Source organism: Pogona vitticeps, chromosome 4 (genome assembly GCF_051106095.1).
Source record: "Pogona vitticeps strain Pit_001003342236 chromosome 4, PviZW2.1, whole genome shotgun sequence".
Lineage (NCBI taxonomy): Eukaryota > Metazoa > Chordata > Lepidosauria > Squamata > Agamidae > Pogona > Pogona vitticeps.
The window spans coordinates 48,526,763-48,552,639 of record NC_135786.1 but is presented as its reverse complement, the minus strand read 5'-3'; the positions used below and the strand labels follow the sequence as shown (position 1 = coordinate 48,552,639).

At 41.4% G+C, this 25,877-nt stretch overlaps 1 protein-coding gene across 3 annotated transcripts in view; it reads right to left on the bottom strand.

Moving 5' to 3' along the window:
* Positions 1-25,877, bottom strand: part of BLACAT1 (BLACAT1 overlapping LEMD1 locus) — a 123,197-nt gene that overhangs the window by 77,245 nt on the left and 20,075 nt on the right. Inside the window, exon 1 of one of the 3 annotated variants that reach the window (XM_078391876.1) lies at positions 296-16,838. The exons of 1 other annotated variant lie outside the window; for it this stretch is intronic. The gene's annotated coding sequence lies outside the window, so the exon portion shown is untranslated. Of the gene's footprint in view, positions 1-295; positions 16,839-25,877 lie in introns of those variants that run through there. One more of the 3 variants, XM_072997283.2, reaches the window with a different exon arrangement.

Sequence of the window (25,877 nt, the reverse complement as noted above, 5' to 3'; positions counted from 1 at the left end):
AAACAATACATTCCCTCTTATTAGTCAAAGATACACACATTTAGGTGGACACAGTGCTTTCAGGTATAAAGAAAACTATTCAGACATATGGAATATGCAAATGGTTAACTATAATTGTCATTTACATATATTGACATTTGATGTGTTAAAATAGGAATAAAGAACTACACACACACACACTAACATTATAGTACATAGGTTACCACCACACAAATACATTCACAAAATGTCACTCATGCTCTTTTTTTCAGCAAACAAGATTTTAAAACAAAGAGAGAGAAGAACACTGCCTTACTTTTTTTCTTATCCCCTTCTTTTTATGATTTCTTCCCTGGCGCCTTAATTTCAAGACTTCAGCAGGGCTGGGATTCTTGGTCAGAGAGATTACACAAAAGCAACTAAACAAACGGCTGAGTGCAAGAACAGAGATTCACTCAGGAAATAGCTTGCTGGCAAAGAAAGAACTGGGACAAAAGCCCTACTAGCAATAAGAGCATTGCTGAATAGGTATCTTCCTAATTATAAGAGAATTGCGGTGTGTGTATGTGTGCAGGGAAAGGAGGAGGGAAGCAGCTGGACGAGTGTCTATATGAAAAAGGCCTCCCGTCTACATAGGCAATGGAAGGGAGCTTTGCAACCTGAAAGTGAGGTTATTGAATAAATTATTCCCCATCCCTTGCTCTTTTCTCATTGGGCCACAGCACAGGGAAGACTTCTGCATCAATGGTGTTATGACGAGATCTTTGCATCCACCGCACCATCCCACAGTGTTACCTTCTGTTGAGGCAGGCATGTGGATTTGGCCAATATTACATAGTGAGAAAGCTCAATTAAGAACCTAATTAAATCTAAAGTGAAAAAGGTGGCAAATTAATTTACAGTTTCTCTCCTTCAGGCATGTACAGCTTACTTTCAGTGTCTGCCTCCCTTCAATGGGTTTTTTTAAAGGGGGAAATGTTTGGTTTTGTTTTAAATCAAAACTCTTTTCCTGCTTTCAGTGCAGGAAAGAACAAGCAGCAATTCTGCCTTTGAAAGAATCAACCTCCTTTGTAAAATACAACTAGCTTTCCTTGGTGAGTGATCAGCCATCACTTTGTATTTTCATGCTATTTTCACTGTGTCTGTGAAAGATGTTTTGGAAGTAAATTTATATTCAGAGACTAGCTTTCTGAGAGAATCAGAAGAGTGCCCATATATGTGGAAACACATGAGGAACAGACTGGCCTGGCCTTACTATTAGGCAGACAAAAGCAGTCACTTCTAGAAGCAGATGTGGGTATTGTGAAAGTGCAGAAAACATAGTTATTTAATTTATAGTTATTAGACAAAGTCTTATGGGTGATTTAGGTTTATGAAAGGGATTTTCTGTAACTCTTGGTGGCAAATTGCCACTCATTAATGGTGTGCTGGTTGCATTCTTGGATGCACACCCAGTCATATAGTTGGATTCACAACTAGGAACGCAACCAGCACCTTGTTAATGAGCAGCAGTTTGCCACCACAATTTACACAATTTCCCTCATATAAGCATAAGCAGCATATGAGAGCCTGGCCATTGTATTTTTATAGCCAAATAAATCAGGTTTGTGGGATTTCCTGTCCCAGGCTTGCTTTGGACACTACGCATCATAACCTCAATGGAAAGGGGAGGATGCTGTTCTTCTGCAAGCAGCAAATGTCTTTGGTCAGCATCAGGGTTTGTCATCTGATTATTATTTCTAGAGTCAAAGCTATGACCAGGACCTTGCAAGAACCTAGTATTGGTTGCATGGATCTATCTTAGAAACATTCATCACCATGCAATATATCTGCGTATCAGCATCACTGTGAGAAGCCCAGATTGCCTAATGCATTGTGGTCTTGCCACATTAATCTGGGTGCAAAACCAGAAACTCAACTAACAATTCAGAATTGGCAATGGCATGAAAGTTATGCAATATCAATCTTTCTTTTGGCATCATCCTCACCGTCTTTCTTAGTTATTATTAATTTGCCTGATGTCTTTCACTTCCATAATCCCTACAATGAATCTTTTGTTGTGTGTGAATAAACTGTCACTATCAACAACTTCACTACGAAAGATTTGCTTATGTATTTCTTGTAATTAGAATCATTGGTATTATAAAAAGTTTGGCTGTTAAGAGTGCTTCTCTGGCATCTAGCAATTCTGTAAATTCTAGCATGATTGCCACTGGAGGCTTTAAAAAGGCAAAAACGGTTCTGGAACTTCAAAGCGCATCCAGGAATGGTGAGACTGGTTCTTGGCCTGATGGAAAATGAGATGTTGTAATGGTATTTTCAAGAGGAAATGCAGTAGTACATATATCATCCAGTGGTCTATTTACACTTAGCCCACATCCCTTGTTTTCTGTATTTAGGTTTTTTTTAAAAATAAGTACCTGACTTGTGAGGTTCAGGTTATTGTGACTGATCATTTATGTTGGATTTCTACTCATGATATGTACCATTTTTACCACAGACACCTGGCCAATTTCTACTGCATCTCCCAGAACCCGTATCTTGCCACAGACACTAAACACAGCTATATCATGATTCTTTGCAACATTGTCAAAGTTCTTGTCCTCTTTCCTCCTTTCTTTTTTGCAGCATAATGCATAAAGGTATTAGGACCGTGTATGGATGCATGATCGCCTGAATGGAATTGCACACGTTTGCAACTAGAGAGGCAAAAAAAGGTGGGGGAACCTGAACAGAGAAATCCACAGACTATGACAACAGGGAGACAATGTTGTATTATAATGACATGCATGTCCCACACCTACCAAAAACATGCACACAGAACAACGCATGGATGGCAAGAAGGCATATTCTTTCCCTTTCTCATCCCATCCTTAGTATTTTGTTGTCTCCAGGTTTTCATGGTTCCTGATGGGTTGTTATGATGTACCCCTCCTCTTTTATTATGCATTTTTAAAAGTATCACCCACCCACCTACACAAATCCATAGCCACCTGTCTATTTTGTTAGGCACATGAGGGGGGCTGAAAGAAGAAGGTACAGTGAATCTATGCAAGAGCAAAGCTGTAATGGATGAACTTACAGTTTACTTATTTACTTGATTTATTTATATACCACCTTTCTTCCAATAAAGGAACACAAAGGAACACAGCATACAACAATTTAAAAATGCATGTATACCATTAAATGGTATTACCATTTAAATAGAATTAAATTAAAATAGAATTAAAGAATATTAAAGTTAAAAACCAATTACGTAAAAAATACCTGATTTTTTTTTAAAAAAACATACAGACAAAAATGTGCTGTATTCTCTTCTTAAAAATGCAAGGTTTAGAAGTTAAAAGCTAACTTTAAAAGGAAGGTTTTGCCTGCGAGGAAGAAGTCCTTTTAAGGACAAAGGTGGGGTAAACATATTTTAAATAAATAAATAGTAAATAAACTGTAAGGACAGGGCCAAGGAAGAATGCAAGACAATAGGAATTCAACAATAACACACAGAAACTTCCTTTAACTATCTGCTACCACATTTTCTACTTAATTAATGCCACTGAGGGCATGGTCACACTAACAAAATATTTTCCAGTTCTCCCTCTTTGGTTCCACAATTTAAATTTGCAGTCACATGATGTATGGCCATTACGTGAGACAGAAAGCGAGAGGGACGCCCCATTCGCTGGAGAGCTGTCCCTCGCCCACAACAAGAATAAGGAGGAGAGTCCCCAGGCAGCACTAGAACCTGCAACAGAAGCTCAGCAAGGGACAGAGATGGAGAAGTTGACTAAGGACGTGCAGGGTGTGACAATGAGAGAGGTCCCGGAGGAAAAGGCAGGAAAAGAGGGTGGAGTTTGAGGCAGGAACAGGAGAGGTAAAAAGGAAGGAGAGGCAGTTGCCACCAGGCTGGGAATGGGTGTGGATGGAGGACCCCTGGACAGGATGCTGGGAGAGGCTGAGAGTGCCTAAAGAGGAGGAGGATTGCAGAAGAAGGGAGATTCCCCCCCCCCAGAGATTCCCTCTTATTGGGAAGAAGCTGAGGTGAGAGAGTGGAGGAGGAGGTTGAGAGAAGAGAAGGAAAGAGTAGAGAGAGAAATTAGAGAGAGGCTAAAATGGAGAATAAGAGAGGTGAGGAAGAAGAACTACAGGGAGGACTCTGGGAGGATCAAGACCCCAAGAGACGAACCTTGTGGAATGGCGATCAGGATGACGAGCCCATGCCCTTGCTGGAAGGTTCGATGGGGCAGACCATGCGAGAGCCATGCTGATTTGCTGGGACAATGGAACAATAGTTATGGCAACCTGTTCCTGTTTGAAGATTGGAGACCCCTTCTGGACCCATTGGCAGAAGGAGAAAAGACTCATAATCATGTCACAGACACTTGTTTATTGTTAAATGCACCAAGACATCTTTCACCTGTTTTGAAGCAGCAAAAATCTACTGATTCCTTTGGACCAAAAGAGGAGCCTAAAGTTGAACCCTCACACATTAGCAAATCATTTACCCAGCAAGTGTGCTAACTCTGGATCATTTCTTGCTTGGCCACAGGCAGTCTACCTTTTTTGTTGCAGATCTTTTAAAGCAAATGCTGCATTGCTGTGTGTGTGAATGATTTTATTTATTTATTTATTTATTTATTTATTTATTTATTTATTCGTTTGTTTGTTTATTTAACATATATGCCGCCCACACTACCCAAAGGTCTCTGGGCGGCTTACAGCAATTTTATCACAACCTTTTTGGACTACTGTCACTCTGCATGGTCACAACAAAAAGATATAGGTGCTTATTGAATTTGAAGGAAATGGCTCGGTAACCTGAAAACACATTGGGACACACATCCTGGAATAAATGCCACATGACCTCAAAGCACAACAGAAACACAATTAAAAGTCTCATAACCACAGGGGGGCATTTTGTTGATGTGACCATGTTGACTTACAGTAACGCCAGGCCAGTTCTTCAGAGATGCTGCCATTTGCTGGCTATCTGCAGGCTGCAGTGTGGTTAGATATTGTCTGTGTGCTCTGTGCCATCAAGTTGGAAATGACTTATTGCAATCCCAATAGGGCTTTCAAGGTAAGTGAGATTTAAGGAGATTTAAGGAGATTTCCCCAGTTCCACTCATCCAGTGAGTTTCCATGGCCAAGCTGGGATTCGAACCCTGTTCTCCAGAGTCCTAGTCTGTCACTTTGTCCACTACACCACACCTTAAATCCTAGTTAGATATTACAGTTGCTATATTACCCAGCTGGCCAAGTGTCACTCAGATTCTGTACCCTACCCCAATGCCTGTTTAGACAATAAGCTTTTGTATTTTGTTTTTAAGTGTTGCACCCTTTATAGAAAATACAAAGCAAAATTGCAATAACTGTTTTGGTCAATTTGCAAGAAATGAGCCATTCAGTGTATTTAGCCAGTAAGTGAAGTCTTCAGTGGCTTGACGTTTATAAATGAGACTCATCCTCCACCAGTTCATGTGTAAATGCGGCAATTTTGGAAAAGCCTGGACTTAGCTGGTTTGCAGGCATCTGAAATCTACTTTGTAGATTTGTCTACAAACAGTGCATAGATAACAATGAAGGAATTCATAGGAGGGGTTGTGTGCGAATACAAAAAAAAACCAGAAAGATAAAAGCAGCTAGCACCTTAATGAAATTTCAATATACAAACTGTCATGGACTCTGTTGTCTTTGCTGCAAGAGCTGATGCAGCAATATTATGCAAGCCTTACTTTTTGGACTACAGACCTTATGTGCGCTGGATGATTCTTGGGACTTTAATAGAAAAAGAAAAAGAAAACAATTTTTCCAAGCACTGTTATTCTGCATCTTACTAGGCTTCAAGAAAAAAACCAAAAACAAATTCCATTTTATCCTCCTGAGATTCCTGTAAGGTTAATAGAGTATAGCTGAGAGTATAGCTAGGTGCCCACCTCCAGAAAGAAATCTGGAAAAAAAATGAGATGAGGCAAAAAAATTCTTATAAGTTTCTGCTTGTTATTATTGCTTGTTGTTATAGTTATTAAGCTTCTGGTGCTGAACCTTGGTTTCTGGAAAGCAGTTTCAAACAGTGACAAGGAAATGATAATATCCATTTTTAGAAGGACTAATTCTTAGGAATTTGCTACAGCCCTTTGAACTACTTACTCAGACATACGTGGTACTACACATCCCAGAATCCACCAGCCAACATAGTGACTTCGCAAGTGAGTACATACAGGAAACATAGTTACAGTCTTTCCTCTCTATGGTGAGATGTGTTATCTTCATAATCAAATTATATTTACTATCTGTAATTTGGCATCCATACATATAGATTAGGATATATGCATTGTATCAGGCATCTGATCTTCTTCATTTTCCTGTTTTTAATAATATGTAAGTATCCACCATGACAGGCTGTGGCAAGTAACCACTGATGGAGCTATTTGTTAGGATTAGACAAGCGGACTAGGAAAAGGACCAAACTCCTGCATGCCCTCGTAGATTCCTGCTCATTATGGCCTTGCTGTTTGATATAAGATTTCATGATGATAGAAATATTCAGTTCCCTAGACAGCTAATGTGACAAAATAGTAGAGTTTGACTGAATTGTGTTCCCATTAGCCCCAGCTGATTAATAGGACTTGCAGTCCAACACATTTATAGAGTACCAGGTTGGGGGCAGGTTGCCTGAGATGATGCAAGAAGAAACACTAATAATAACTAGGGGTCAGAACTGTCCTCTTACACTAGGAGTGGGCAACCTAAGGCCCTGTAAATGTCAACGGGGACTGCAACTCTTGCGGGCCCTAACCAGCATTGTTAGGGGAAGCCAACCACTTCTGAAGAGGTACAAATTGCCCACTCCCTCTAACCCAGATGTTAGCTAATTTAACATATTCTTATCCCCACTACATGAAGTGCCTGCATTTGCAGCTTGCATTTATTTTGTACGACAAATGTTCAAATCTAAATCATGACTTATTTATTTTTTTGGGGGAGGGGGACTTGCCATTACCTAGATCCAAAACAGACACTTCATCTTTACCTCCATGGCACATGTGACCTGGAGTCACACCACCACAATGTACTTAATCAAGACAGCATGTCTCCAAAGTAATCAGCTGATGACACTGAATTAACCATTCAGGAATAGCAGATTAGAGCTTCTCAACTACTATAAGAACTAATGAGCAGTAACATTATCACACCTCTGTGAACTTCAAATACAGCATTTACAAACATAATGGTATTTCAAAAGCATCGTTTCTGAGCACATGGGAGGTGAAGCTATGCTCAAAATTCTTAATGGAAACACTATGAAAATTCAGTAGAGCAATCAGATTGATTGAAAGTTGTCTATGAATATTTAATTGTTCTCTGTTTGAATCAGGAAATGAAATGTACATTTGGAAAGATATTTAACAGTCTGATTTAATGATACTGATTTAGTTATGATGTTATAAAGAAGGACATGACTGATCACCACTATAGTAAAATTCTCATCTCAGCTGAGAGAAAATGCTAGCCTTCCTTATTCCTGTTGGCCCTCTTGGTCATCGAAGAGACATTGCTCTTGTTGTTACGTGCTGTCAAATCAGAACTGACTAACAGAGACCCCGATTGGGCTTTCAAGGTAAGTAAAATATTTAAGGAGTGCTTTTACCAGTTCCTCTCCCCCAGTGAGTTTCCATGGATGAGCGGGGATTTGAACCCTGGTCTTCAGAGTCCTGGTTCATCACTCTATCCACTACTTGTCACCCAGCTCCACCCCCACCTAGATGAGGGATCCCTCGGGATGTTGGTCCGTGTGCTGGTGATCTCCAGGATCAACTACTATTATGCTCTCCACAAAGAGTTCCTCTTGAGGTTGACCTGGAGAATGCAGCAGGTTCAGAATGCAGCCACCAGGCTGGTGACAGGTGTGACAGGTGTGAGTAAATTTGATCACATCTCCTCAGTCTTGGTACACGTGCACTGGCTACCTGTGATGTCCCAGGAAAAGTTTAAGGTCTTGGTGCTCACCTATAAATCCCTCCACAATTTGGAACCCATTACTTGGCATAGAGTTTCCCCCCAAGATCATCTACTCATGCCACCCAATCCTCCCAGGCTCCTCCAGACAGCCACACTGAAGCTCTCTTAAAAATCAGCTAGAAGCTGGGCCTTCTCAGCTGGGGCACCAACTCTTTGGAACTGGCTCCTGGTTGAGCTGCATCTGGTCCCCTCCCAGAGGTTGCTGTAGACACTGTTCTTTAGGGTGGCTTTTGATTGTAACCTCATATGATATTCTGCCTCGTGACCTGCTAATTTCCATGAAATGCTGTCCTATCTTGGTTTGAATCCTTTAATGACTTGAATTTACCTTTCTGATTTTCACTGTTATGTCTTTGTTTTGTTTTGCCTATGGTCTGATTTGATAGATAGACAGACAGACGTCTATCTATCTATCTATCTATCTATCTATCTATCTATCTATCTATCTATCTATCTATCTATCTATCTATCTATCTATCTATCTATCTATCTATCTATCTATCTATCTATCTATCTATCTATCTATCTATCTATCTATCTATCTATCTATCTATCTATCTATCTATCTATCCCCACTACATTTATTTATTTATCCCCACTACTATATATATATCCCACCTATCTGGTTTAGCAACCACTCTAGGTGGCTTACAGACACATGCAGCAACAAATAATTATAACAATAATCTTTTTTTTGTCAAGACAGACAGACTTAGACAGACAGACAGACAGACAGACAGACACACTGGGTATACAAAGTGATATACAACATGGATATTCAGTCTCCTGTCCCCACTGTATCATATACCAAGTAAATACAGACTTCCTGACCCCCCAGAAGCATTGAAATTATGAGAACCAGCCCTACCATTAGGTAGAACAAGGCAGTTACCCGACACTTCAAATGCATAATAGTTTGAAGTGGATAGAAGCCTGTTGGCTGTTCTTTGCAGTACAAGGATAGATTTTCATATTCAAGACAAGCTGCTCTCTCCACAATAAGTTAGGCTATTGATCTTGGGTGAGATGGAGAGCGCTGTCCTCTCACCTGTATGGAAACTGGCGGAACTAGCTGCATTCTAGATGTGGAATGGGAAGGATCATACGTTGTCTTTTGCCTTAGACAACACAATGTCTTGGACTTGTTCTGTCTCGGCCCATTCAAACTTATACTGCTGAAATTGAGAAAGTTTTGGGTAAAGAGTACATTTTTCTGTGAAAGGGTTGACAGGGCTTTGAAAAGTTTTTTTTTATCCTCAGCTCCCAGAATTCCTCAGCCAGCCATGGCAGCAGGGATGTTTTGGAGTTGTTGTCCAAAAATATGACTTTCTGAAGCTCACTGCTGGTACTCAAAAAGAATGCTACTTTCTACCCTGTTCAAAGATACTTGCATGCAGTGATATGCTGAGCAGTGATACATATATCCTACAACAACACTCTGTAAGACTTTGTAGCTGATAAAGAATGAAAGGCATAGATTTCTCCCATATCTCATGATGGAAAGAAAGGTGCATTGTGCATTAGAACTACACAGGACGAGTGGAGTTCACATTGTCTGGGTCACGTGTTCATCCATGTCACACTGCAGTTCTTTAGCTGCTTCCTGCTCTACGATTACAGCACTTTCCATGTGAATCCATGCTCTTACCTGTTTGGGTCAGCATTCAATGCACTGCTAGCCAACCTAACATAGAAGGGAAAGCACTTTACTAGGTTTGCCTTTACTTCCCAGAAAAAAGTGTGGTTCCTCATACAGCATTATGCAGGGCATAGCCTATGCACTCATTTACCTGCAGTTCAGGAAACCTAATTTGCAAACACCTTATTTTCCTGGATATTTCTCTCATACCAGGCCAGCAGAATTAGGAATGTGTTGCTTCTGCTCTTCCAATTCCCACATTAAAAGTGGAAGGAGACTCTGATTTTTAAGAGAGCTGAAGGTTGTGGCATCATTTTCCCGGATCTTTACACTGATTTCTTTCTTTTGCCCCACTATTATCACTGCTCAAATAGTTTTAAAGCCTTTCAGAGCACTTGCAAAACCTGTCCAACCAGAAAATCTGATCGGCCAGGAAGACTGGGGGTTGAGCATAGCAACGATGTTCGGCCAGGAACCTTGAAACAGCCTACTCATTTTATCAGCTGGATACTAATCGGAGTCAGTTGTCAAAGTCTTCCTTGGTGTAGTGAGATATACTGTATGACAGTTATAGTAATTATTTTCAGATTTGTATCCATATTTATAAATTAGCACATACAACTGTTACCCAAATATTCATCCTTTGTCTCTCTTTCTTGGTGATGCCTCCCCCCTTTTTGAGGGCATTTGTAAGTAGATACCCTAAATATATCAGCCCTAACCAGAAACGGGGAACTGTATCATTTAGGAAGTCTCTCTACAGATCAACAGCTGGAGAAGGTCACAGTGTTCTTTGGTTCCTGTAGAAAGATTTCCTTTATACAGGAAGGTTTCCTTCATAAAGGTTTTCTTTATACAGGAAGGTCTTGTGAAAGATGCTGCTCTTTGCTCCTGTCTTCACCTCATCTTTTCCTTTCTGCTCAACTTTGATCATCTCTTCTCTACATCCCCACCATGTCTGAAATCCATTTGATGCAGATGTAGGAGAAGGGCTCCTCTTTCTCTGTACTGTACTAAGGCTTGAACTAGGGACCTGAAGGATGGGACCTCCTAGCTAGAAAAGCTTCTGTTATTCCTCTTTGATTACCTTTCTTTTCAGGCAGGCTTAGTGTCTTCCTCTGAAAAACAGGGATTTCCATGCGCCTGAAGAACCTTTTATTAGTCATTCCTGGTCACATTTTTAACCTCTTTATTTTATATTGACAGCTGCTGAGTCCAAGCCTCTTGAAACTCAAAACACATGGGGGGTGTATGAAATAGACATTATAGGTAGCCCATGACAGGCACTAAAATGTGTTCTTGTTGGAGAGAAGTGACTGTAGGAATCCAAATGGATTTGTAATTTTGGATCATCACCCTCCCATTGACTTGTACAAGGAAATCAAAATGGCTAATATGGCTTTATTTTGGAGATGTTGTTCAAGTAATTTGGAAGGGTAATGGAGTCTAAAGAGGAAAGCAATCTGCCAAATTTACAACACCTAACGTCAGAGCTTTCTGTACCATGCAGTTTTAAACTTTAGACTGAAATGATTTGCACCATCCCACCTACTTCAATTTGTAACCTGGGTTTGAGCCAATCTGTACATTCAGTTTGCTTTGTCCCAGAGCTTAATCTCACCATCTGGACCTTATACTAATAGGTTTGAATCAAGCCAATTTAATTAGTTATTTCAGTTTTTGCTTAAGCCAAAGGTATCCAAACTTTTGAGCATGAGGGCCACATTGTATATTTTCAACATTTTGAGGGCTGAAGGAACATGTGTGTGCATGTGCATATGCGCAACTGTGTGCATGCACCCCCAGCCTAGATGCTCACCTGCCTGGATGCCCACATGCATACCCACACATGCCTGCCCCTGCCTGCCTGCCCCCCACATGCACGGAGGGAAGCCTGCATGCATGCATGCACACCCACATGTACACGGGCTAAAGGGAATGGGCTGGAGAAAATGGCAAGTCAGTCCAGAAGTGGCCTGCAGGCCGTAGTTTCGAGACTCCTGGTTTAAGCCAATGCATAGTATTGGAGAATTAATGATCTCACATATTATTTAGCAGTATGTGCAGTAGGCAGAAACTTCTCTTGGGCTAATGTGATTGGGTCTTTCAGGACTAACCAATTAACAAAGTTCTTTCCCCCCTCCCACAGCATTTGAGACAAGTGAGACAAACCCTGTGCTATGGTCTCTCCTCTCCCTCTCCCTTATAAGTGTGTTTTATTGCCTTTGTTAGTTAGTTGTTGTTGTTGCTGCGGTTGATAGTTGCTTGCTAGAAGGAGGTAACATAAGCCCCTCTCTGTGAAGCATGGATCTTTCCCAGTCACGTAGTCTGAGAGATCTACCTTTTACTCCTTTTGTTTCTTTTCTTCTCTGTATGTATGAAGTCTGCAAAACTGTGAGTGAAGTGTGTTTTCTTTTTCTACCTGAAAATGTTTTCAGAGTGATCCTTTTTACACATAGTGATGGTTATAGTGAAAAGGGTGAATTTTTGGGGAATCTTGCAGCTAATTCTAATTATCACTTTCACACTTCTGTTGTGCAACTAGAGGAAACTGACCAGTTTCCTACTAAATTATAGTACTTCAACACATAGCCCAAGTGTTAACTCACTAGATTACTCACTAGTGATAAACTTTCTCAATAACTTACAAATCAATGAATCAGCACAAGAGATCTCTGAAGAACAAAAACAAATGTGTCTATAATCAAAGAAGACTCTTACAAGGAAGCACAGGCAGCTGAAAAGTAAAGAAGAAAGAAGTAGGTGATCAGAAATAAGATGCTTGTGAACCTCAACATTATAGCATTCAAGCTGGCTAGAACCCAAGATTGCAGGATGAGTTCAGAGCCTTGTGTCACACATCTGCTATGCCATTTGGAGGCAGTCAATAGCACTATCTTTTGTTTCCATTCTTCATTTTAAAACAGGTTGAATGGTTCCCCTCTCCTTCCTTTAGCTCATAATAACACTGGAAAGAAGCACACCAACAAGGAGGATGAAATGATAATCACATGCCATCACACTGCTGAAAAGGACAGGGCAAATACAGGACCAGATTGTTTTCAAGAAAATTAGCTAGTGCAGTAACCAAGAAGGTCAAATAGGAAGGTGTATGGAAGAGGCGAAGAGGTGTAAACAAAAGAGCTTGGGGAAATGTGATGTGAGAAAGAGATTGGATGGGAGATCAAAGGTGGGGAAGCAATGGAGTGTATCCTCGGGATCTGATTGATGATTCCTTCCCTCCTCCACAGCCCCTTCTCCAATCTGAGCCAAGACGCCAGAATCATCTGTCTTCATTACATCATCCAAATAGGCTCTGTCAGTTTACACTGTAAAAATAATCAATATCCCCTTGCGGCCTGCAAACTGCCTGTCACGCTTTGTAAAGCAGCCCCCACCTCTCTGGTATTGCCCATGGGGATAGGACCTCAACTCCTGCACCTATTCCCACTCATCTCTCCATCACCTCCTTCCAGTACCAGATATATGCACAAACCATGGAAGCTATAGCTTTAGGCATTAGATTATAAAAAACCTTAAGGAAAAATAATATACTTTAAAAATCCGATTTTGGTTATGTTATGGGGGCTTTTAAACATAACATACCTTATGGTCAAAACATGTTTTAAACCAGCCTTTCTTTCTTCCTTCCCCACTTACTCATAAATACATACAAAGAGAATCATCTGATTTCCCCCCCCCGCCCAGCAATAGTATGTTAAACTGTAGATCAGTAAGATGGAACCATGTTGGGTCAGTTGCGGCAAAACAAGTGCCTACAAAACTATATATCTTCCGATTACCTCGTTGTTGTACCATCTCTCCTGAAGCACTCAAATGTTCATACTACTTTTGAGCCACTTTTCTGTGGTTCTTTCAATAGTCATTACCCAACTCCACACAGTTTTCTTTCTTTCTTTCTTTCTTTCTTTCTTTCTTTCTTTCTTTCTTTCTTTCTTTCTTTCTTTCTTTCTTTCTTTCTTTCTTTCTTTCTTTCTTTCTTTCTTTCTTTCTTCCTTCCTTCCTTCCTTCCTTCCTTCCTCCCTCCCTCCCTCCCTCCCTCCCTCCCTTCCTTCCTTCCTTCTTTCTTTCTTTCTTTCTTTCTTTCTTTCTTTCTTTCTTTCTTTCTTTCTTTCTTTCTTTCTTTCTTTCTTTCTTTCTTTCTTTCTTTCTTTCTTTCTTGAGTGCACAAAATCTCAGGTGCTGTACAGTCAGCTAATGGTTCAGCTGACTTTTTAGGTAATCTCTTCACATTTAATTTAATTTTTGCATAACACTACATGATAATCAAGGGACTGGAAACCAAGCCCTATGAGGAAAGATTAAAAAAACTGGGCATTTTTACTCATGAGAAAAGAAGACTGAGGCACTATGATACCACTTTTCAAATATTTAAAAGATACTTATACTTTCTTGGGCTCCATGATCACTGCACATGGTGATAGCAGCCAGGAAATTAAAAGACACCTTCTTCTTGGGAGGAAAGCGATGACAAAACTAGACAACATCTTAAAAACCAGAGACATCACCTTGCCAACAAAGGTCTGAATAGTCAAAGCTGTGGTTTTTCCAGTAGCGATATATGGAAGTGAGAGCTGGACAGCTGAAGAATTGATGTTTTTGAATTGTGGTGCTGGAGGAGACTCTTGAGAGTCCCCTGGACTACAAAGAGAACAAACCTATGCATTTTGAAAGAAATCAACCCTGAGTGCTCACTGGAAGGACAGATCCTGAAGCTGAGGCTCCAATACTTTGGCCATCTCATGAGAAGAGAAGACTCCCTGGAAAAGACCCTGATGTTGGGTAAGTGCAAGGGCAAGAGGAGAAGGGGATGACAGAAGATGGTTGGACAGTGTCATCGAAGCTACCAACATGAATTTGACTCAACTCCAGGAGGCAGTGGAAGACAAGAGGGCCTGGCATGCTCTGGTCCATGGGGTCATGAAGAGATGGACACGAGTTAATGACTAAACAAGAACAACAAAGTTATACAGAGGAGGGGCAGGATCTGTTATCAGTCATTCCAAACCAGGACATCCCAAAATGCAGGAAGGCAGATTCAGGCTGAATATCAGGAAAAACATCTTAATTGTTAGAGCAGTATGACAGTGGAACCAATTACCCTGGAAGATAAAGAGCACTCCTAACGCTGAAAGTATCCAAGAGAATATTGGACAACCATCTGTCAGTTTTGCTTAGCTTTGGATTCCTGCATTGAGCAAGGGTTGGACTCAATGGCTCTATAGGCTCCTTCCAACTCAATTATTTTGTGATTCAATGATAAATTCAGGGAAGCTTATTGAAATCAGTGAAACTAATTGAGTGGATATTAATAGCACGGTGCTGTGAGGCAACATATACAACTGCTAACACCGTAGCATCCTATGTTGCCCAATATTTCCTAGATTCTCATTCTCCTCATCATTGAAAAGGTCAGGCAGACTAGATGCCTCCTGTTTTTCTGAGAGAGAAGAGAGAAGGACTGGGGTTCCTTCCTGGAGCTCCCAGAGCATCAATGAATAAGAACCAAGTCCGGTTTCCTTTCAGCAATCACAAAATTGCAAAATATACAATTTGTACCTGGTTTGCATTAGGGACAACATCTCATCTGTACAGTCTGAACAACACTACATTCAAATATTGGACTCTCAGCACCCTAAATGTATTGGGACATACTTGTTTTATTATTCATCTCTCCAAGGGGAGGGGAAACAAACTCTGTATTTATAAACAACAGAAAGAAGCTGAGAGTTTAATGTAGCGATCAGCAACTTGTTCTGCACAGACAACCATATAAGAAATCTGTCATGAGCTGGAGGGCTGTAGCTAGGGTGCATAATTGAGTTTCATGTAATTTTAATTTTGTATAATTATAATTTGCATAATTAACACTATTTGCATATCATCTCACTGAACATGGTAGATGGCAAACCTTAATTGGCAAAGCACACTGCACCTCTTCTATGTGATTCCTTTTGTAAAATCACAGCCCTCAAGAAAGGCTGGCCCTACCATTAGGCAAAGGAAGTAATATCCTTAAGCAACACATATTGAGATGTGGCAGCAAAGTCTGAGAGGGGACAGCTGTGTCCTGGTGAGTTTCTCATGTACTCCTTAAGTGCAGTAGAGATGAAAAATGATTCAAATGCCACTCCAGCTGCCTTTTGTTCTATGGAACAAGGAAAGAAGCCATCTTGTTAACCTCAGGTAGCAAAACTATCTTGGGCTTACCTTGCATCAAAAGTATTTAAATTCACCTGACCCAAATATGAGTCCACAACCTGGAAAGAGGCACAATTTGCAGAGGAAGTGTCTGAAGGAGCAGAGTTGCCTTTATAGACATTCCATACATTGAATAGCAACATATTTAGGATTCCCATCAAGTGCCCACTTCACATGATTGGTTTTAGCCAGTTTGGATTTTTTTTGTTTTGCTGATTCTCTTTCCTGTATTTCATTGTTATTTATTTTGAAAATCTCTGTGCCACTCCTGAGTACAAGCTCTCAGAGCTAAAATGATTTAAAAATAAGAAAAACAATAAATATGGAATAAAAACCCTATGAAACAAAGCTACACTCCGTCTGTTTAGATGTAAATCTTAAAAGGTTATGCGTGAAGAAAGTTTGGCGTCCTTCTGCACAGAGAGTTTAGAAGGACCAATTGTCATAGACCAGCCCACCATTAAGCACATCTATGTGTCTCACCATTAGAGAGAGTAAGGATGTAGGCAGCAGATGCTGTAGGAGTTCCTCAGATGTTTTTTCTTCAATCTCTGGCCATTTTCCTTTCTTGGTGGACAGAAATGCAAATTCATTAGTCACATTCTCTTCCATTGTTCCCTAACCTGGCTTGCTGCTGCCTTCAGATGTGATGAGTGACATTATCCAGTAGTCAATGTTGCAGTATGTGTAATTCGTCGTTTAGTTGTTTAGTCGTGTCCGACTCTTCGTGACCCCATGGACCAGAGCATGCCAGGCCCTCCTATCTTCTACTGCCTCCCGGAGTTGTGTCAAATTCATGTTGGTTGCTTCGCAGACACTGTCCAGCCATCTCATCCTTGGTCGTCCCCTTCTCCTCTTGCCATCACACTTTCCCAACATCAGGGTCTTTTCCAGGGAGTCTTTTCTTCTCATTAGATGGCCAAAGTACTGGAGCCTCAGCTTCAGGATCTGTCCTTCTGTGTAATTAGCAGTCCAGTATGCCAGTACCCTAGGAACGTAGCTTGACTTGGAGCTGACCATATCCATGCCCATACTGATCACAGAAAGCTCCAATAAAAGAACACAGGTCATCCAGCCCAATCTGGTGACTGACCACTACTGCCATGTTAAACTGGTAGTTGCCACTTAACTCCACTTCCCATGTGCAGCAGGGATGAAATCCATCTGGATGCAATCTTAAGCCCAATATATATGATAAAAATGGTAAGGGGGTTCCATGTGCTTTTAGGAAAGATGTTCCTTCCCTTAGAATCCACATGGCACCCTATATTTGTGATGTGGGAAGAATGGGCAACCAAAGAAAGGAAGCCTTGTACACAGAGGTATACACATCCTCTAATCCTTTGGGACTAGGAGGCCAGACCGTCTAGATGCCCATGCATGTAGACTTCTCCTCCTCAGAGGTCCAGATTCAATACAGACATTCGGTAGTGAAGAAGAGCATAAAGTCAGGGATGATCACTGTGCCTTACTTCCCTTTAATCCACTGGAGATTCCTCCATGTGTATAATGGCATCTACATGAGTGTCTTCTCTTCTGTTTCAGATTCTTTATACTTAGTTGAATGCTTATATGTCAAGTGTTCTTTTAGGTCAAGAAGACATTACTGAAGAGCATGGAGATCTATGTTCAAGTGAATAAATTGTTAAATGTGTCTTCTTTGTTCCTCTCTATCCCCTTTGACATCTCATCACCCTGAAGTCTTTTGTCTTGTACAAATTTCAGGTCCATCTTCCCACAATCTCTCTGTGTGTGTGTGTGCATTAGAAATGGTCTCTCCTTCCACCTGCCAGGGCTAAATCCTCACATAGTGAAACACAGAGTTAATAATCTTCAGCTGTAAAGGTCAAAATTCCATCATCTGAGGCTGCTGGGTATGGAAGACATTCAGCTGCTCCATAGGTAGGGACAAGATTGGGAAAGGATAAGGGGATATGCCAGATGCTGTTAAGAACAATAGCTATGAGTGTGCTGGCTGATTGGCGGGGGTGGGGATAGTGATTCACCATTCTGCTAAAGTGGAACTGTCGGGATTTTTGCTGTTGTTTCTTATCTTAGCATGCTTTCAATGGGCCATCAAGTGAATGGAAGGAAGAAGCAGGAATATATTATAATTTACAAAGGACTGGAGTGACAGGGAGCTTTTTCTCGCCATCAATTTAAAGTGCAATAAATGTGTGTTTTTTTCCCCATTCATCGTGAATAGTCCTCTTTTCTTTGTTAAGGCCAAACATCAAATGAGGCCTTTAAAAAGCTCAAATGGAGAAGAGGAACAGAAGAAGAAATAAGATTTTTACACGGTGGGGAGAGGGAAAGAGCCTAACTTTCTGTAGCCTCCCATGCAGAGTATCTATTATTATACTCCAGTATAACAGAAAGGTTAAGGGTTAATGTCTCTCCCAATAATAATTGACAAATTTCAGAGAGAAGATCTCTCTACAACAATTCACTAAGATGCTGAAGTGAATGTTTACATTTTACATTTACAATTTACATTTTCAATTTACCTCTACTCTCTGTGTCTATCCCTAGCTCTCCTTCTATCTCTGGATAGATACCCTGTTTCCCCTAAAATAAGACCTAACCTGAAAATAAGCCTTAGTATTATTTTTCAGGATGCTCGTAATAGAAGCCCTACCTCAAAAATAAGCCCTAGTTAAATGAAAACCCGTCTTCCACCATTGTGTAGAAACCAGAAGACGATGACATGACTGTAACTGAATAAATGTAGATGGTGTACATGAAAAATATATAACATCCCCTGAAAATAAACCCTAATGTGTTTTTGGAGCAAAAAATAATATAAGGCCCTATCTTATTTTTGGAGAAACATGATATCTATCTCAACAGGATAGTTAAGATGGCTATTTTTCTGTAATTGATCCCTTAGGTATCCCTATGAAAGAGTTAAACAGGGCCATAAATGTAACTTAGACAACAGCAGCTATAATAAACATGTTTGAGAATATTGTGATTGGGTGGAAGCACTCTGACCTTGGCAACCTAGAAGATCTAACCAACCAAGTACAAAACTTTCTAGCTTTCAAACCTGTATCTCCTGAGCAAGATGCTATAAATCAGTTTTCTTTTCTTGCTTTGAAAGGAATGGCAGTATTTTGCCCCTGCTGGAGATCTGTTTTCCTGGTACATTGTAGATATTTTGATAGTGAGATCATCCCATCCAGTCCACATAACTCTCTCTCACACACACACCCGAGCAAAAGACAAACCCTGAGGTAAAGCACAAATCATTCCTCTTCTTTCTGGTCCTGCTACTAAAAATAAACCAGCCCTTACCCCAGAGTGACAACTGCTCCTTTAAGGCACCCACAGATCAAGATAGATGGACAGTCCAGGGATGCCTAGACAATGGCTGCACTTGCTGGAAGCTACACTGTTGTTTCCAATTAAACAGCAGGACCTGGAACATTAACTTTCCTTGCTTCTTAGTCATGGAAGGAGAAAAAAGTCCAGTCTGCAAAACAGTACCATGAAAAAGCAAAATTCATTTCCCTGCTCTGATGAAGTAAGCTTTGATCCACCAACAGGGCTTATACCACAATAAACCTGTTTGCCTCTAAAATTCAATGAAACTCATCCTTGTTTTGGCTGCTCTGCCATAGGATCGTTCTCTCCAGATGAGTTTTTGAACAAACCACTGATCATGTTTTTATATGAATAAAGCTGCTATTATGTGTCTGTTGGGCTCAATGCAAAAAGTTATCCGGTCAAAGCAAAGTATGTTAAGGCAGTACATACATTCAAAGCCCTATTCAACAACAGTGTATGTCTAAAATTCATCAAAAATAAATTGACATTAGCATGAAAATTAAGTGCATCCAGGCGAATCTGTTGTTGAAGGCAGTTTTGAATAATTCTGTTTTCAAAAATTTTCTCAACAAAAGGAGGCAAGGAGTATGCCAGCTACCATATATGAGGCAGGGAGGGACAACAACAACTGTTGAGATGGGATAACTGTTTTTCTGGAATAGTTACATCCTGCCCTGTATCACAGATTGCTAACAGAGAATGATCCAAGGCAGAGGAGAATACCCATCTTTTCTAGAAGTTATCCAGATGTAATGGTGCAAACCAAGGCAGAGGCACACAATTGTTGGCTGGCTACCACTTTATTTCTTCTTTTCTTTATTTTATTTATATCCCGCCTATCTGGTCAGTTAAGACCACTCTAGGCAGCTAATGTCTTGACGTGATTACCTGCAATGGGATATGCCCAAGTAGTTGGCAACTGCGTGGTTGTGCTATGCTACTTCCCATAATGCACACCTACTTGCAGATCACTGCCTCGGCATGCTCTACTGGTAAAGATAGGACATTTAATTTGTTGTACACCACCCATCAGTCCGTCCGTCCATATATATATAATTTGTTGTACAAATATCTACAGTATCTATCTATCTATCTATCTATCTATCTATCTATCTATCTATCTATCTATCTATCTATCTATCTATCTATCTATCTATCTATCTATCTATCTATCTATCTATCTATCTATCTATCTATCTATCTATCTATCTATCTAAGTGGTGTACAACAAATTATATATATGTGGACTGATGGACTGACTTCAGATGCTGTTGGTTACAGTTGCCCTATGCCCCACCCAATGTAGTCAAGCAGTCGTGGTTAATGGCACTCATAATCCATCTGGAAAGTCATGCGGTTCCTGCACCTGCTTTGGATATTTAGCTTCTCACAGGTATTCTGATGTGAACACAGGCACATAACAATTTTTGCTGTCAAAGCAGGTGGATGAATAACTTGATGCGAGGGAGGGAGAAAAACACCTTCCATGTAAAAAGATGATTCTTAGGTTATGATCACATAGTAAGTTAGCAGCAGCATTTTATCCAAACATTGTGTCTTCTGCCTCATGTTCTTATCCTGCAATGTACTGTACTTCTTCTTCTCAGGCATCCTCCAGTCTCAAGAGACTATGGTGTGCTCTGTATCGAGGACTTGGAACAGCATCTAGTGTGGCTGAGGAGGCCGATTTGAGAGTGAAAATCCCTTCCACACTGAAGACAAATCCAATCTGTACCCCACCTAGCTCCCTGATTTTGCTGCTTCTGGGACTTCCTCTTTGCCTTGGCCTGCTGGACAAGAGTCTCTTCAAATTGGGAGAGGCCGAACAGTCAGATGTCAAGGTTTCCCATCTGTTGAGGTCCATTCCTAAGGCCTCCAGATCCCGCTTGCAGATATCCTTGTATCGCAGCTGTGGTCTCCCTCAGGGGCAATTTCCCTGCACTAATTCTCCATACAGGAGATCTTATGGAATCTGACCATCAGCCATTCTCACAACATGCCCAAGCCAACGTAGACATTGCTGTTTCAGTAATGTATACATGCTGAAAATTCCAGCTCGATCTAGGACTATTCTATTTGTAACTTTGTCCTGCCAGGTGATACCAAAAATGTACTTAATTCAAAATTAATATACTGTTTCTATCACCCCATAAGGACTCAACATGACTTAAAAAATACATTAAAAAACAAAAGCAACTAAAAACACAGTAGGAATATCAAAGCAGCAATTAAACATGATCATATTAAAACAACCACTGATGTAACTTAAAACAACCAGAAAGCATCATAAAACAGCAAATGAGTACAGCATTGCCAACTAAAAGCCTTTTCCAGTTGTCAAAAACCCACTTAAATATAAAATATATTTTCCCGGCCATGGAAACTGACTAGCGGTGTGGAACTGGTCAAACCACTCCTTAAATATCTCACTTACCTTGAAAGCCCTATTATAGCTGCTATAAGTCGGTTCTGACTTGACCTCACATAACACACACACAGAGGGACAACAGAAAGGAGGCCCACCAAGCCTCCTTTGGAAGGGAGTACCATTGCCTGTGAACAGCCACTGAAAAAGCACTGGTATCTCTTCAACTTACACAGGAACAATGCCCCTAAATCCTCACTCCCTGCGTTGCACTCAGGGTAGCCACTCTGCCCTCTCCACCTCTTGCAATCTCCCCTGCCCCCACCGCCAGTCAATAAGAAGACCTTTCCCCTGCAGATGTTTATGGTGGAGGTGATCCATATTGATTTGATATACTGGGCATCTGTACTGCTTTCTGCTACCAACATTCATTTTTCATGTAGATCTGGCATTTCTTAAGGGCAGATTTATTTAGGAGACTGCTCACATCCAATTTCCTCCAGTGATGGCTCTATTATGCCACGTGTGACAGAGACGGAAGCCCCTGTCCTCCTGCTGCCACTGATGGAATTTGATTCTAGAGTACCAGATTCGCAGGGGCCGCAAACACATTCTCTCCCTTGATTAATGTGAGTAATTTCTGCTTGAAAGAAGGCTGAAACGAGCAGCCGAGGGGAAGCAAACAGTGAGGCCTTCCCCCTCCCCCTCCATTGTCCATTGCTCTCTCAGCTTATTGCATTCTGCCCTCCCTGCAATGGGTTCAGAGATAAACAAAAACTCTGGATTGCTTTCAAAAAGTAGCAGAAGGTGTAGGAGGCAGGACGCACCTAACGCAGAGACACACTCACAGTCTTTGCAAAGGCTGGCAGGCAACCACAGCACCATTTTGAGTGGAACTTCATGCCTCCAGACTGCATGCCCATCAATCCAGCAAGTTTAGAGCATCCAATCAGAGTTTCAGGTGCCTCAAAAAAACCAAACCAAACCAGGTGGTGTTCTCAACCCTTGGCTGAGATATAAGAACATCTGTTATCTCACCCTGTCCTCTTCCTCTTGCACACCACATCACTATTTATCATCTTCCCTCCTGAACAACGTGCACACTCATAGGGGAGGCACGTGCCGAGTGTGTGTGTTACCGCTAGCCACAATATATATTGAAGAATGGTTGGTAAAATGGAAGGTGCCCCCATAGTACTCTCTGGCAGGAGAAGCCCTCTAAGAAACTCGAAGCAAAATGTTGAAAAAGATGTAGCAAGTAAATTGGACTTGCCAGTAAAGGAGAGCAGACAGATAGCCAGGTGGTTTCTCTGTTTGCCTTTTCTAAAACTCTGTGCTGATGGATACTCTCAGGACCCTCCTTCTTCTCCTTGTTCCTTTTTCCTCCTTCACTTTAGTTAGACTGAAAGGCAGAGTTGCAAGCATAGAAGCCAACTCTAGGGGTTTCTATGATAACTCTAGAGATCTCATTTCCTCAACTCATATCCCAGATGGATTTCCTCACTTAGTAAACAGCAAGTCTCATTTCTGCAAGGGGAATCCTACCAATAGGCAAGCTAAGGCTGCCCCTCCCTGAGTATCAATATGACATAGGTGGTGTAGCTGCCACAACACACTCCTTCCTAACGTCAAACGTGATAAGCAAGAAGCCCTGGTGCTGCTGCTCCACTCCATCCTACATTGCTCTCTTTGCCCCGGTTTCTTCAGTAGAACCTGGCTGTGAGGGAATCATACTGACGAGTCTTTGGGGCCCCCTTATCTGTGAGGATCAAAGAACCTGACCGGTGCCTTTGGGGCTAACCAGAGTGGTGGCAAATGTTGGAGCCAGGCTAGGGCATGTGATACCCCCCCACCAGCTCTCCACACAATGGTGGAAGTGGCACAGCACATTGCAGTGCCATGGTGACAACTCTGGTCCCTATTCGGGGGAGTGGAGTCTTTGCTTGCTTGCCACCTTGACCACCAAGAGATTTTGTGCTACCCCAGTCTTTTTGTCCATTACTTTCCAGCACATGTGCTTGGCTTCACCCACTTTAGACGCTTCCCTCCTTCCCACTTCAGTGCACCCTCTGCCTCCTCCACACCAACCTTTTCTCCCATATCATTCTTCTTCTCCCTCTATCCCACCACTCACCCAATCAAGGACAGCCCTGCAGCGAGGCACAGTGAGGCAACTGTTTCAGTCAGTGGGTTGCTAAAGGGCAGTGAGTTCTCGCTCTGCTGAGTACTGCTTTCCAGAGCTGAGAAGTTCTTGAAAGTGAGCCCTGAGTGCCAGTTCAGCCTGGCCCTTGCCTCCCGGGATGGGTGGAGTGGGGGGCACACTCTGTAGTTGGGGAGCTGACACTGCAGGCAAGAGCACCACAGTCTCCGGCATCTCCTTCCTCCTCTTCTGGCTTTATCTTCAATGTCTGATGATCTTACAGCATTTTTGTTTTTACAAACTCTGAAATTACTTAATTATGCTGAAATAAACAAGTGCAGAAGACCAGATAAAATAACTGATTTTGAGGGGTGGTGGTGGAGAAGATAAGGCAAATGTAAAAGGGAGGTGAGTGGCTGCTTAGCTGACTGAGCATTCTTTTCATTCTTTTTGTTCTGCCTACCTGTGTTGATTTGAGGCAGGGAACAGCTGCTATCATTGTCTCCTCTTTCTCCTTTCTTGGATCTAAACATAGTCACACTCTGCACACACACGCAAACACCACAAATCTCTTGGTGGGAGAGGGGGGTGCTGTGGTGATGGTAGGGCTGATGCGGATGGCACAGTCAGAGGTGGAGGGGGGCATCACCACCATCCTTTCCTCTTCCCCCTCCCTCCTTAGGCTTCAGATGGACTCATGCCCATCATGCCTACCGGAGGCTTTTTACAACCCATGCAGTCCCTTCCTTCTTGCTCTGTAATTCTATGATATTATTTTACTTGCTTTCTAGAACTCTTTGTTTGAAGCTTTGAGGGCCTTTGCTCGAAAAGCACCACATGAATAAACAACAATATAGCATAACAATTGTTTTATTAATTCATAACAAGACCTTGCATTCTGTTCTGCCCTCAGTTCTGGACTAGGACTCAGGAGGCCTGGTTCCAAATCTGCACTCTGCCATGGAAACTCATTGGGGGAGTGGAACTGGTTAAACGATTCCTTAAATATCTCACTCACACTGAAAGCCCTATCAGGATCACGAGAAGTTGGTTCTGACTTGACAGCACATAACAACATGGGGGGGGCATCATAGTATATTATTACCCATGTTAATATTTTGAAATACTGGTTGTAATATATCCTGGCTATGTGAAAAGATAAGAGTGAGAGAGAGAGAGAGAGAGAGAGAGAGAGAGAGAGCTGAGAGAAGCAATGTGGGCAATGGTTGAAACAGTGACTTCAAATTCAGAAGGAAAGGATTTCATAGTTGCAGTTTATGTGGCACTCTTAACAGAATTGCTCACAGACAGCTCTGATCAAGCGCTACTAGAAGCGAATTATCAAGGGGCCCAACTGGGACTCTGCAGTAACTGATACAACCAATCCAGGTATTTCCACTGGGAAATCAGTAGCCTCTGTGCAAAGGTATGTGTTTGTAGCTTTTACCATTTTGCAGATCTTCTGGAACAAGTAAACAAACAAACTTCCTAAAATATTTATAACTACTTCATTGCCAGAAGGAAAAGATCTTATAGATGAAGTTTTTCTGACACTCTTTTGCAGAAAAGTCTAGTAAATGCTGATGATCAGATGCTACTAAAAGCTAATTATCAGAGAGCTCAACATGGGCTCTGTAGGGAACTGGTTTTTAAGATATAACCAAACCTGTTGTTTAAGCTGGGAAATCAGTTGTATCCATATGAAAGCTCATATTTCTAATGATTTCAGATACCTTTTGGACAACAAGCACGCAACCTAAACTTTCAAAAATATTCATCTGATTTCGTACATATATTATATACAGCCCTTTGTCCTTCAATGAGTTCATAAAGGCATACATGGCTCTTCTCCTTCCCAGTTTGCAACCAGCCTCAGGAGCTAAAATACCTTTTCAATAGCAGTAAGTTCAATGGTCACTTGGCCACTGCATTCTCTCAGTGAAATATCAAATGATTCTAACTCATAAAATATCTCTTCTCAAGGAACAGCCTGGCATCAGATTCCTCCCCCCCCACTATGTGCCCATTGCAATTTCTTAATTTGAGACAGCATGCCAGCCAGCCTCCTCAAACTCGTGCCCTCAGCAGGATATTTCCAACTGCAACTGGTTATGTAGCCTGAACCCACGGACATTGTGGTCCAAACTATCAGGAAAGTTCCCACTTGGCAAATGCTAATATCTGGA